The 9,598-nt window shown below is 45.6% G+C and overlaps 1 pseudogene; it reads right to left on the minus strand.

Annotated features, from left to right (window-relative positions):
• Positions 1–2,331: 2,331 nt before the first annotated feature.
• LOC136587048 (proteasome subunit alpha type-2-like) lies at positions 2,332–9,286 on the minus strand (annotated as a pseudogene).
• Between the last annotated feature and the right edge of the window lie 312 nt (positions 9,287–9,598).

A 9,598-nucleotide genomic window follows, 5' to 3' on the forward strand; every position in this document is an offset into this window, starting at 1 on the left:
GATGTTTTGGATCCCGGGGGGCCTGCTTAGAGACTCTCCCAGGGTGTCTCCTCTGCTGAGAATTCTGGGGGATGCATGGTCGAGTTTTGCTAAAAGGGATGGGTTGGTCTCAATTCCGGGCTCCCTCACTCCAATCCTAGCCATCCCCCAATTCAAGGCCTTCGAGATGAACAGATCCCTGCTGCTAACACCTGCAATACGGGTACCACGCCTGAAAGACGTGACATGCCAATCGGGGGTTAAACCCTTGGCGGAGTTCTTTGAGGAGACTCGGGTCCCGCCAGGAGTGTGGACGGTATACCTTCAACTGAGGGGTTCGCTGGACTCCCTGACACCCAAACTGAATCTTTCCGGGGTCCTCACTCCCTTCGAGGAACTATGCATGTCTCCTGATTCACCTGGGCACCTTATCTCATTACTATACAGGCTAATGCTGGACCGTGAGATGGGGGATAAACCTCCGAGGTTCACGGGAGTATGGGAGGACGAGTTGGGGAAAAGCTTCCCTGCTGCACACTGGCAGAGGGCCTTCATATTAACGCACAAGGTTACAGTCCACTCCAGGTTGCATGAGCTAAATTATAAGATTCTGTCTCAGTGGTATACCACCCCGGATAGATTACACAAAATGTTTCCTCAATCCTCCTCCCAGTGCTGGAGATGCTCGAGTGGAAGGGGAAACATGGTACACATCTGGTGGGAGTGCCCTCCGGTGGGGGCGCTGTGGAAGGACGTAGAGGGGCTATACAATAATCTATCAGGGGCGGGAGTGGTGTTCTCGCCTACGATGGCCCTACTGTCTATGTTCCAGGGGTCCATTGCCCAGACGAGAAAAGGCCTACTGAGATTCTTTATTCTGGCGGTTAGGATGATAATTCCAAGGTTGTGGCGAGCCACCTCGGGCCCCACCAAGGCCCATTGGGCTGAGGCAGTGAACGCGCTGGCCAGATTTGAGGAGATGAGGGCAGAGGATGATGCTACGGTGGGGAAGTTCTTTGCAACCTGGCGGCCATGGCTGGACTTTAGATTGTCCCCCAGACTGGGGGAGTGGACCACCCGGCAAACAAACGCATCATAGGTACGCAGCACCCTGTCATCGCCCCGCGAGACGAGTGGAAAGCAATGTCCCCCTTTTTGGCGCTGAGGAGGGCAGACATGCTCAATTCGGAACCCCACATCCCTCAGGGAATCAAAATAGGCTGCAAAGCCCATGCAAACAGGCTGTCAATGCGATAGCTCAACCTCTATCCCAACCTACCCACACCCCACCCCCTCCCCCACCTTCCCCCAACCACCCGTTGAGCTCCTTGGAGCCCTAACCTTGGTTAATTCTTCTGTCGTTTCTTTCCTTGTTCTTCTCTCTACCACCTCATGGACCCCTACCTTGAGGTGGGAAAGAACTCTGTTAGTAAAAAGAAAAGTTTGGGCGGAGGCGGGCCAGCTACAGTCTCCACGGCGACGAGGTAGTGGAGAGGGAAAGTGGGCACATCACTAAGTATGTATACAATACAACTGCATTATTGTTTGAGATGCGCCCTTTGTTTGTTTTTCTACATGCCTTTCAACCTCAATAAAAAACTTATTGAACTCAAAATGGAAAAATGTCTCCCTTCCCCCCTCTGATATGTTTTCTATGTTTTACTGTGAATAAAGTGTGGTTAGATGGGATTTCCAAATTATTGCATTATTTTTTTCTTCAAATTTATTTACATTTTACACAGCATCCCAACTTCTTTGTAATTGGGGATGTAGATCTCATCACACAAAATGCCTAAAGGACACTGCTCTCTTCTGGTTCTCCTCCTATCATTCTGACTGCTCATTCCGCGTCTCCTTCGCTGGCTCAACTTCCTCGTGGTGTTGGGGTCCCCCAGGGCTCGGTCCCTAGTCCCCTCCTCTTCTTTATCTACACAGCCCCAATCGGACAAGCTATACGCAAATTAGGCCCCCAAAACAGTTAGATTTTAAGCCGGCACCAGGTGAGTATAAAAACTACAGCACTCAGATCCCTGTCGCCTCGGCCTAACAGCAGCAAAAGTTAGTTTATGGTGCTTCAGGCAAGTGACAGTCCCTTTAAATATACAAGATTGGCCTCTTTATTATGCCTGAAAGACTAATTTTCATTTAATGACCCAATTCTATGATTAGCTGTGTTTTAACATGACTGTTTATTCATGTACTTAACTGATCAATGAAACAAAACCCAGCAAGCATCAGAGAACTAACAGCACACAGTGGGACTAGAAGAAACAACAGCCGGCGACAGTCTGTTTGATATCGTTTATTGTGATTAGATCCATATTTTTAAAAAGATCTGTCAGACAGGTAGAAATAAGAAAGTATGCAAAAAAATCTGCAAAAAAACATTTTGTATCCTTTAGTGGCAGAAAAGCAAACTCTATCAACCAATCTCCCCAAATGGACCCTGGGATTTATGCTATTGCTGCCAAGTAATCCGTAACTTCAGCAGGAGTGAGTCGCTTCAATCCAGTTTCACTGCAGATCCCCACTTCAATGTTGTCTTCTGTCATCTGACCCTCAAAGCTTTCCTATAGCAATACAGAACAATATTATTACACGCTCCGGTCATCGAGACGCACCATATTAGTATTTGTATGACAACACCTTCAACGGTAAAATTGCTGTGTGAATGGCGTCTTCTAGTTCATGACCCGGGTGTAACGGAGTCGTCTCCACTGTGACCTACTCTTCCAGTTCAAGATCTTCATTATATCTTAAAAAACATAAATAAAAAGTAATGAAATGAAATAATGGACTCTAGAAAAGTTATAAAAAAAAACCAAAATGAGCTTTTAAATGGATATTTCCACTTTGGCTTTTCATAGCCAAGATGGAAACCCCACTGCTGTCTATTGGCCGCACGGCTGGAGCCTATGGAAAGGGCCGTCCGTGCTGTGCTACGCTGTTTCCGCAGCTCCCATTAACTTTAGCACTCAGCCATTTCTGATGCACACTTACCCAAGATCAACATTTAGCACGCTGGTCTTCGGTTCATTCAGTGATGCTCTAGGTCTGGAGAAAAATCAATGCAGCCTGCAGACTTCCTCCACTTCAAATTTATGCTAAAAACCTTCAACCTCGCCCTCCACCATGCCAAACAGACTTGTTTCACCTCCCTTGTCTCCTCACATTCCACTCCCTCCTCAGCCTCAAAGTACCGGCTCCCGTGACGGATCTCAGTGCTGCAGATTTATTTGCAGTTAGAGTAAGATGCATCAAACGTAATAAGAGGTGCAAGCTTCTTATTACATTGGGTGCAAGCTTCTTATTACATTGGGTGCAAGCCTCTTATTACATTTGGTGCAAGCTTCTTATTACATTGGGTGCAAGCTTCTTATTACATTGGGTGCAAGCCTCCTATTACTTTGGGTGCAAGCTTCATATTACATTGGGTGCAAGCTTCTTATTACATTGGGTTCAAGCTTCTTATTACATTGGGTGGAAGCCTCTTATTACATTGGGTGCAAGCCTCTTATTACATTGGGTGCAAGCTTCGTATTATATTGGATGCATCTTGGGCCGACCAGGCTCAACTCGCTGAAATCTATGGCAAGTAAAACCTACTGTAGATTTCTGCTATAATTTACACCAGTTCCTGCCATAGTTCATAGTGAATTTGATGAACCGTGGCCAAGCCCTGCCCTCTTTTGTTAAGCCCACCCCACCCCCCAAAAAAGAAAAAAGCAGAAATGTCACAATTTTTGCACATTATGGACCAGTACAAAAATGTGACCGACGCAAGTATTTGTAAGCACGTTTATGAATTCTCCCTTTGGTTATAAAACTTGTTTCCGTGTCCCCGCCCATACCGCTTTGATTTCTCTGTAAACAGCTATATAAGCACTTGGTCTTTACCGGATGACTTGTTTATTTTTTGTGGTCCCAGCAGATAAAAACGTAAGGCCCATTTACACGCTTCGATTATCACTCAAAATTTGTTCAAACGATTGCATATGAGTGATAATGGTTGCGTGTAAACACTGCCATAATTCACTCTTTGGCTGAACGATGATTTTAAGGTGAGCTGAAAATCCATTGTTCAGCCGGATACAGATATCAGGGAACGCACGCTGTGTTCTGAACGGGAGTCAGATTAAATTGTATTCTGCCCACAGCCCATGCCAGAACACTGGAGCTGTGTGCAGAGCTCAGACCACAGGCTGTGCTCTGCAAACAGCTCCCAGAGGCCCTTTTACATGCAAATGAAGATGATCAAGTGTTAATGGACATTAGTGTCTATTAACACTTTACGCAAAACGATCACCAAAACTGTCAATCTTTCAATCTTTTGCAAGATTATCAGTGCATGTAAATGGGCTTTTAAGGTCCTTTTACATGGGTTGATTATTGGATCAGACTATTCCTCTGAAAGCTTGTTGACCGACAACCATCTAAGGTGACTGCCGAATCAGCCAACGAATGAGCAGATGTTCATTCATCAAATCACCTTATGTTTAGCATAAAAGATGTTAGCTGATCACAACTACATCTCCATGTAAAGAGGAAAATGTGAAGCCGGCCTTCGTGGATGGACAATCATATTAGCTTCTTGACTTCGGCTTTCTCGGTTTTGGCCAGCTGCAGGTGGATGTATTATGGGCACAAAAACGTGACCATAATACATCCGAGTGCCTCGGCCCAACCGTGGGGCTACTGAGCCAGACTCACAGCATCATCCATGGTATTATGGTTCTGGGTCAGGAGACCTTTGGTCAGGACGAGGCACTTTTGCGCCTTTATTGTGAACACGTTTGTCAGGTAATATGCTTGTCTGAAACTGGACTGGAGTCGTTGTTGGTCCACATGGGGCGGAACTGCTGTGACTTTTACACAGCGATCAGCCCAGGTAAAGTCCTCAGTGGGGTACAGTAGTGGCATGTGGACGAGGTCACTAATCCTATGACCTGCTGCAGATGTTCGGTCACAGAAAGTGATCCATGTTGTGGATACTGAAGTCTACAACCTGTCAAATTCTGTTGCAGGTGTTCACAGCGGATTCCAGCTTTTTCAACTTTGCACATGTGAATTGTACAGCTAAATTAATTAACTTCCTTCGTAATCATTTCTTCATTCTAAAACTAGGCTTCCACTCCAGCCACTTGTGGTGACCAATGGCCACACGATATTTACCGCATCTAGTTACCGCACGGCAGGATACCCCCTAGCCACAGTTGGTATAGCTCTGGTCGGTTCCCTCGTCTTACTTGTCAACCACCCCTTTTCTACAACTAAGATCTGCTGTGAGAAAATGTACCGGATGAAGAACCATTTGTACCTTTTTCATTAAACGTTTTTCTATTTACATAATTCTTCCCCATTGCTGTAGCCTTCCATACAAAGTATGCCCCCTGCAGGAGAAAACATGTAGGTGAAGGTGATGAACACCGTACTATACAAGTCACAGAAGAGACAAAAGGTTTAGGGCTCCTTCACAAGGTCTTCACTGTTCTACAATATTAGAGATCCGAACCTTGTAAGCATAAAAGACAGTTAACCCAATAAGGACCAAGCGCCCACAAAATACATCTTTAAGCCCGCGGCACTGTAAATATATCACACAGGTTTAAAGCTCCTACTCCTGTAATCCAGCAGGTTGGGTACTCGGGGGTCAGACAGCAGAGGACCCCAAGGAGAAGATAGAAGCTGTTTTTAAGCACTTCTTTCAGCCTCCATAGCACTCAATGAAGGCTATGTGGTGAATTCAGGAAGCAGCAGTTCCATTTCCTCAATTGGACCCAGGGATCGCCTGATAGCTAGCGCCCCCTGGTATAGTAGAGTGGCTGGGTCCATGGATGCCCCATTTACAGTGGAAAACTGTGAATGTCCCTCAGAGGTTTTATACAATATCATGAGGGACGTGTGTTAAAAGAAATATATATCTAAGCATTCAACACACAATGGAGAACACATTCCTGAACCTTGGGAGATAGTCTACTAACATGAAAAATAAAGCACTATAGATTTTAAAAAAGTAACCCTTTGTACACATTATCCTAAAACCAAAAAAGCAAAAGAAATAAAATTGAAAAAAAGGTATTAAAAACAGCCATATCTATCCAACCAGAAATAATTGTTAACACACAAAAAAAAAAAAAAAACACCATATGCATAAATCCAGGTAGCCACCACTAGGATACGCCAGGGTTAGAGCAAAAGCACAGCTCTGATCCCTGTGTAACAGCCGGCGCTCGAAATCACAAGCGCATCGCTCAATAAAATCAATTGAAGCTGTGCTTGTAACTGCAGAACGGGGTCCCATTGATCTTAATGAGAGCTGCGCCTGCAGTTACGAGCTCCGGCCCCTGCACAGGGTCGGAGCAGTGCTTCCGCTCTGACCCCAGTGTATCACAGCAGATGTTGCCTAAATAACCTCTTTAAGTATTTGGTCCTTCTAGGACTCAACACTGGTACCTAAAAGGTTAAATTAAACGCACAAAAGAATCATTTTTACTTACAGAAGGTTCAGACTGGAATAAATATGGTTGTTGCTCATCCCAACCTGCAATTAATAACGAGACGCCAAACGGTCGTACACCACTAAAAAAAATTACAGAAATTTAAAAAGACTTAATCAGTATAATATAATATTCCATCCAATCACAAACATTCTATCAGCTGCAGTCAGGATGTTTAACAAGTTCCCATGGTGAGTCTACGAGCCGACATCATTCACCACACAATGGTCGGACGCTGCGGTGGCCGGACACATGGATACGGACGCAGTTGTTAGATTTCCGTCTTTATTACTAACACTAAGGGGAGCGAGTACACAGACGAGTGCTGGACAGTTTGCCCGACATTCATCCAGTATAAATGGGCCTTAAGGCCAGGGTCACATCTGCGCTGGAACCTCCATTCCGAGGGTCCGTCGCAGATCCGGCACAAAATACCGGAAGAAACAGCACTGCATACTGGGATTACTCTTCTGGTAAAATGCGGAAACCGAGCGGACCGCATTATTGACGATGGGTCAGTTCAGTGCCATCTGGTTCCATCATAAGACGGATCCGTTCGGGATTCCTCTTTCCTCTCCCATAACACCACAGATGTGAAGCCACCCTTAAACACATGTATTTTGGGCTGTATTTTGCATCGTTCTCCATAGCTTCTACACCTCACTGTAACCCCGCGGAGCCGTGACAAATATGGGTTCCAGAATAGTTCTTACCAAGACTGCGTATATTCCTGCAGGACGGACGCCACTCACTGGACTAGCTGTGCGGTGGGGATAGGCTCCTGGTACACCAGGTAATACCGCTGGGCAAGTTTCTGGGCCCTCCGAACAAGGACTCTAACAAGTCAATGGAAAAATATTTACAAACATAACATATCAAAGAAAGATATGGAGAATGCCGCGGACTTCTGCCACAGCTGTGGCAGGAGTTTCCTTCATCCCCGTGGGGAATGAAGTGCAGAATGTGGCAGAAGTGCAGAATGTTATCCCATTGCTTTCAATGGGATCGGCACTGCTGCCGATCCCATTGAAAGCTGTGCTTTCTGGCAAGCCCCACAGTATGATTATCGGGGAAGGGCTTGAAATGTAAGCCCTTCCCTGAAAATCATCAATAAGTGGTAAAAAAAATTTTAAAAATATTTACTTACCTCTCCGCTGCTCAGACGCGTCCTCCGGCTGACTTCCGGCACTGCTGTCCAGCACTTTCACCAAGTGGGGATTTAAAAATCCCCGCCTCCTGAAAGGGCTGTGGTGATTGGCTGAGGGCTCAGCCAATAGCAGCTAGTGCTTAGCTATCGGGTGAGGGCTCAGCCAATTACAGATAGTGTTTAGCTATTCATTCATCAATAGCACTATCTTAGCCAATCACCACAGCCCTTTCAGGAGGCGGGGATTTTTAAATCCCCGCCTGCTGAAAGTTCTTGACAGCAGTGTCGGGGAGCCAGCCAGAGGACGTGTCTGATCGGTGGAGAGGTGAGTAAAGATTTTTTAAATTTTTTTTTATCACTTATTGATGATTTTCAGGAAAGGGCTTACATGTCAAGCCCTTCCCCGATAATCATACTGCGGGGTTGCCAGAAAGCACTGCTTTCAATGGGATCCCATTGAAAGCAATGGGATATTATTCTGCACTTCTGCCACAGCTGTAACAGCTGTCACAACTGTGGCAGAAGTCTGCGGCATTCTCCATATTTTTTCAATGGGGCTAGCTCTGCTGACGCTGGCCCCATTGAAAAGACTGGCGATGTTCCAGCGATTTACCAGCGTTTTTCTTGCACTGCGCTGTGAGACTTTTCACTTACTCTCGCAGCGGAGTGGAGAAAAAAACGCCAGTGGGTGTCCACCTTTAGGGTGAAGTTGGAAGAAATAGCTGTTGGCAGCACTAACATTTGGCCATTATTTTAGGCGTATGGCATCCTTTACTTCAACCAGATGACAAGCTTCCTTCGTGTTCACACACAGGGCCACAGATTAAGGAGAACTAGCCTTACTCCAATGGGGCTTTCCCATTACTTACAATTGCTCCACAGCCTCTCTGTCCTTCCTGATTGCTGCTGAGAAGGACATGTGACTGATGTAACCAATCACGGGCTGCAGCAGTGACCTTGCAAAGCCTGTGATTGGCTGCAGCCGTCAAATGTCCTGGTCAGCAGCAATCAGGAAGGACAGAGGCTGTGGGGCAATTTTAAGTAATGGGAAAAGTCCTTTAAAAGGGAGTTTTGTCATTAAAATCCACTTTAGCCAGAAGTAACTCACTCCCCACTGCCACCAATTCCTTCATGCATTAGCATTTTGCTCTGTTTCTTTGATTTCAATGCTGATCACATGACACATTAGCACATTTTGCAGTTTCGGCACGTAATATAATATAATAATTTTTATTTGTATAGCGCCATCTTATTTTACAGCGCTTTTATTTCCATCCCAGGTAGCGAACACAACATCACTAGTGACATAGCGTTCACTGCCCGGGACGGAAATATGGAGCTCGCAGCTGTCTTATTGCATGCGCATGCTCGTTACCGATCAGAGAGGACCTTGCTGGGCGAATGCGGGAGTGTCACGAAACCATTAATGGGGACCTAGACAAACATGAAGTGCGAATGTACTGCTAAATGGTAAGTGTCACAGCGCTGCGATACATGTAATAGTTACTTGGAAACTTATCTAACACTTTGCTGAGTGGAAACGTAGGCATTGCAAACTTTACCTTGTGGTGATGTAGTGAGACAGCTCTTCATCCTGGTCCTCTCCATAAATGTCATACCTGTATGTCTTATGTTGATGCACTATGCAGAACTGTCTTGTCATTTCCAGTATGTGTGTTGCACAGCTGCAGCGCTTGAGAGGTTAACCTTTAATAAAATCCAAAGTCTGCATGCAAATGAATGAAGTAGGTCATGTCATGTGGTATGAAAGAGTTTATAAAAGTGAGTGATTGAAAGTGGGAAAGGGGTTCCATCTTATAAGGCTGCTAGAGGAAACACAGATACACATGGGGGCACCTACAGCCCTTGTGTATTGAAGATGGAGGAAAAGGAGAGATTTCCCAATCTGGATGTGAGCTGCTTTTTAAGGAGAGTGAGCCCCAGGAGAGAGAGAGCATCTGTGAGTTCTAGTGTG

This window comes from Eleutherodactylus coqui, chromosome 12 (assembly GCF_035609145.1).
Source record: "Eleutherodactylus coqui strain aEleCoq1 chromosome 12, aEleCoq1.hap1, whole genome shotgun sequence".
Classification (NCBI taxonomy): domain Eukaryota; kingdom Metazoa; phylum Chordata; class Amphibia; order Anura; family Eleutherodactylidae; genus Eleutherodactylus; species Eleutherodactylus coqui.